Source organism: Drosophila suzukii, assembly GCF_043229965.1.
Source record: "Drosophila suzukii chromosome Y unlocalized genomic scaffold, CBGP_Dsuzu_IsoJpt1.0 scf_Y1, whole genome shotgun sequence".
In the NCBI taxonomy this organism is placed as follows: Eukaryota; Metazoa; Arthropoda; class Insecta; order Diptera; family Drosophilidae; genus Drosophila; species Drosophila suzukii.
Window position 1 is genome coordinate 2,316,271 of NW_027255895.1, and position 5,054 is coordinate 2,321,324.

A 5,054-nucleotide genomic window follows, 5' to 3' on the forward strand; every position below is an offset into this window, starting at 1 on the left:
TGGTATGGGATGGAATCTTATTTAATTATCCGGAGCCAGGACAAACTTCAACATCAAGTCATCCATCAAAAAACCCCTAGTGTTCGACGCCACTGGCGTCCATACTTTTGCGGGACATCTTCTGCAAGCCTTTCCTCATTTGTCGGAGTCGCTTTCGCAACAACATCGGCAGCTGCTTGCCTTTCTCACTGCGCCCTCATCATCTTCTGTCTCTCCCCTAACGCACCATCAACAACATTAGCCGGAGCTTTTGTTATCTGCTTTGCGCGACATTCACAGTCCGCCTGGTTCTAATATCGGCGCACTCCTTGGAGTTGCGCTCTCATCATCTTCCGCCTATCTCCCATTGCACCATCAACAACATCAGCGGGAGCTTTAGTTGTCCGCTTTGCGCGACATTCGCCGTCCGCCTGGCTCTAATATCGGAGCGCTCCTCGGACTTGCGCTCGCATCATTTTCCGTTGCTCTCCTGACGCTCCATCAACAACATCAGCTTAAGCTTTTGTTGTCCGCTTTGCGCGACATTCGCTATCCGCCTGGCTCTAAAATCGGCGTGCTCCTCGGAGTTGTGCTCTCATCATCTTGCACCTCTCTCCCGTTGCACCATCAACAACATCAGCTGGAGCTTTTGTAGTCCGCTTTGCGCGACATTCGCCGTCTGCCTGGCTTTAATGTCGGAGCGCTCCTCGGATTTGCACTCACATCATTTTCCGATGCTCTCCTGACGCTTCATCAACAACATCAGCTGGAGTTTTTGTTGTCCGCTTTGCGCGACATTCGCCGTCTGCCTGGCTCTAATATCGGCGCGCTCCTCGGAGTTGCGCTCTCATAATCTTGCGCCTCTCCCCCGAAGTACCTAGAACATCGGCTGGATTGGTTGGAACCCGCTCGTTGAAAATATGTTCTCTACATATTCGCCGCTGGAGTTAAACCAACATCGGATGCTGTTATCTTCGGATTCTGATACTAAAAGAGCTCAGCGCGTCTTTTTGTATAGCGCTCTCTTTTATGAGTAGTCGGATACATTTTTCACTGTGCTCTTCATCGCTAATTCTTCCGCGCTCTTTGGATGGCCGTCACAGAGCAGACTGCACTATTATTCCTTGGAACGACGATCTCAACCTGCCTATAAAAATACGTACGGATACGTTGCGCAAGGTACTTAATAGTACTTATTATCATGCGAGGCCGACATCTAATTTGGATGTTGAGAATTTCTCTTTAACAATATGCGCTGACTGGCAACCTGCTAGGGGCTTGTTTGCAGTAAACTCAAACAGCCATCATTCAGGAAATAATGGCCTGAAAATATACTTTCAAAATATATCCGGCTTAAGAACTAAAACGCAGACTTTCTTTCTTTCTTTCTTTCTTCTTCTTCACTTTTCCTACAGTGACTATGACGTTATCATACTGGTTAAGACTTGGCTAAATTCTTCGATCCTAAATTATTCCAAGTTTTTCGTAAAGATAGAGACTTCGGCAGAATGCAATGCGAGAGAGGGTGTGGTGTCATCGGGGCTGTTAGCCGTAAATTCTGTTGCACTGTAATTCGACTCCTTAATGATGACTCCCTTCTGGACCAATTGGCGGTGACGTTGTCTGGCTCATCCGGGAAGATATCGATCCTATGTCCCACCTGGCAGTGATTCTGGGCTTTACCAGGCTCACTTGGACGTGGGACCCACAAGCATCTGCTATGGTGCCAGGAAATTTTCATCATTCACATGATTGTCATCGATGACTGTTTTAGTATGGGCCTCACCCAAATTAATAATATTTTAATCTTCATTAATTCTATTGTTCACTCTAACGTAACTATGGCTGAATTTACGATTTCAAATTGTGCTGTTCATAAGAAACCCTTGTGCTTAAACATCGAATTTTACAGCTTTCTGCAATACAATGATTCTAATCCTAGATACATATTTGATCCCTCTAGTTTGAGTTCCCTAAGGGATTGCCTGCTATCCTTAAATTGGGGTGCCTTGCTATGAAACTAATTATAAAACCCTTCTTTCAACGATTAGAAATACTCTTGACAGCATAGTCCGTTCCAAGGTACGGGGTTCCTACAGGCTTCCTTGGTATACTAAGGGACTGCAGAAAATCAAAAACCTTAGAAAAAATTCAACAAAAAAATGTTTAAAACACTTAACCCGGCCGATGGTGAAAGATATAGGCAGCACAAACGTGAGTTTAAGTTTCTTAACTAATTTCTATATAATCGACACATTTGTAAACTTGAGCATAGTTTGAAGCATAGTTTGTTAACTCAAAAAAATCACATTCGTCTGTACCTTCAACCATGTCGTATGGTGATGTTTTTGCTTTCACTGAGGCCGATATCGCAAATTTCTTTGCTGCCTTTTCTTCCTCGAACAGGGAACCTTCTGATGATTACTATGACCTGAAAACTTTAAATTCAATTGCAGAAATTGGTAACATTGGAAGCCTGCACATATCGTATGATGACATTTCTGAAGCAATTAATTATTTTGATGATTTCCCAAGACTATAATTTGATGGAATTTCTTCATTCTTCCTTAAGAATTGTATTGCCAATCTTTACCTACACCTGGAAATTATGTTCTCTTCTTCCTTGTCTCAAGGAAGATTCCCAAAAAGATGGAAAATTTCTAGAGTCACGCCGGTCCATAAAGGAGGAAGTAAATTTGATATTTATAACTACAGCCCAATTGCTAAGATCAGCAACAACTAAATTGTTCGAAAAAATAATTTTCAAAAAATTATCTTTCTTAATAAGGGGTTACATCGAACCTAATCAACATGGCTTCATGCCCTGTCGATCTAGGACGATCAACTTGGCTGTCTTTACCAATCACTGTGTAAATGCATTTGAGAATCATTTACAGATGGATACGACTTACACAGATTTTGCCAAAGCTTTTGACAAGGTTTGTCACTCTGCCCTAAAGGCTAAACTTTCCAAACTTGGCTTTCACTCCTCTTCTCTTAACTGGATAACCGTCGCTATCATGTTGAAGTAGGTTGTGCATTATCCCATCCTTATAAAGCGACATCTGGACTTCCTCAGCGCAGCTCCCTTGGCCCTTTACTTTTCATTATTTTTATAAATGACATTTGTGCCTGTATCCATTTTTCTAGCTTCCTTCTATATGCGGATGAGCAAAAGATTTATAGGACTGTCAGTAACGTAAATGGTTCGATATTGCTTCAATCTGACCTAGATAGTATCGGTAGTTGGTGTTCCAAGAATAATTTGCCTTTAAACCTTAACAAATGCCACATCGTTCGTTATGCGAAACCTTTTGTAACCATTCCATCCACTCAATAACCACCCTCTCTCTGTTTTGAATGAAATAGTTGATCTGGGGGTATTATTTGATGACAATTTTCTGTTTAATGAGCACCTGAATTTTATGTTACCAAAGGCTTACGCAATGTTCGGCTTTGCTAAGCGAAACACTTTATTATTCAAGGATCCGGATTCCAGATTGTCTGGATACTCTGCCTTTGTCCGTTCTAGGGTTGAATATGCTTTCTTCATTTTGAATCCCTCGGGAAGTGTCCAGATCAATAGGATTGAGAGGTTGCAGAAAAAGTTTTTGAAGTTTGCATTGCAATCCTTGCATTTTACTGAACCGGCTCCGCCCTATGACAGTCAGTGTTCCCTGCTTCACACTTGTTCCTTGTAGGATCGCCGTGCAACTGCTGGCCTTCTCTTTCTGAACGATCTGCTAGTAGGAAATATTTATTGTCCTTGCCTGTTGGGATGCATCAATTTTAATGTTCCTGCCAGGGATCTCCGTACCATGGTTCCATTCTTGGACCATGCTGTCAGGACTAATTATGCTCGCAATGAGCCACTACTAAGGGCTCTTAGATTGTTTAATTCTTTGCTTTCTAGCATTAGATTTAGCTATGGGGCCAATAAATTTATGATAAGGCAAACCCTTAGGGAATATTTTTATACCCGTTACTCGTAGAGTAAAAGGGTATACTAGATTCGTAATGTAATGTAGCAGGCAGAAAGAAGCGTTTCCGACCCCACAAAGTATATATACAAGGTGAGTTCCAAAGTAAACAGGACTTTTTTAATCTATCGCCCTCTAGTGGCGCCATCTATATGTCAACTGGTGCGTTAGAATCTGCTATCGTTTATCGACTTCCAGTAAAAATTTCATGACAGTTCATCTTTTGGAAGTGAGGTTATGGCGTTTTAAGTGTCAGTATGTTCTCGTCATCGGTGCGAAAATGAGCTTCGAACAAAGAGCCAATATTAAATTTTGTTTTAAAATTGGAAAAACTTGTACCGAAACGTTTTAATTGATGAATCAAGTTTATGGCGATGATTGCCTATCCCATAGCAGAGTGCACTAGTGGTTTCAACGTTTTCAAAGTGGTCGTGAGGACATAAATGACGATGAACAACCAAAATCCGTGATCACCGAAAATTCCATCGAAACTGTGCGTGAATTCATAAAAAATCAGCCGAAATCATCATTGAAATTCATGGAAATAGAATTGAACATCTCCGAAACATCGATTTATCTCATTTTGACCGAACATTTGGACTTACAAAGGGTGTGTGCACGGTTTGTTCCGCACAAATTGACTGACGTCCAAAAATTGCTCAGAATTCAACATTCGAAGGACATCATTAAAGAGGCAAAAAAAGACCCGAACTTCCTTTACAAGATTGTGACTGGTGACGAAACGTGGTGTTTTCAATATGATGATATGAATGGAAGGCGCCGGACGAGCCGAAACCCAAAAAATCGCGCCTGGAGAAGTCAAAAGTGAAGACAATGCTGATTTGTTTTTATGATTCCAAGGGTATTGTTCACAAAGAATTTGTTCCACCCGGCCAAAACGTTAATGCGGTATTCTACCTTGGAGTTTTGAAGCGTTTGGTGCGCCGTATCCGACGTGTTCGGCCCGAATATCGCAAAGATGGAAGTTGGCGGTTGTTGCGCCGTCTCATCGATCGACGCTTGTGTCCGACTATTTGACCAAAAATCACATTTTTACCATCAACCACTCCCCGTATTCACCTGATATGGCACCGT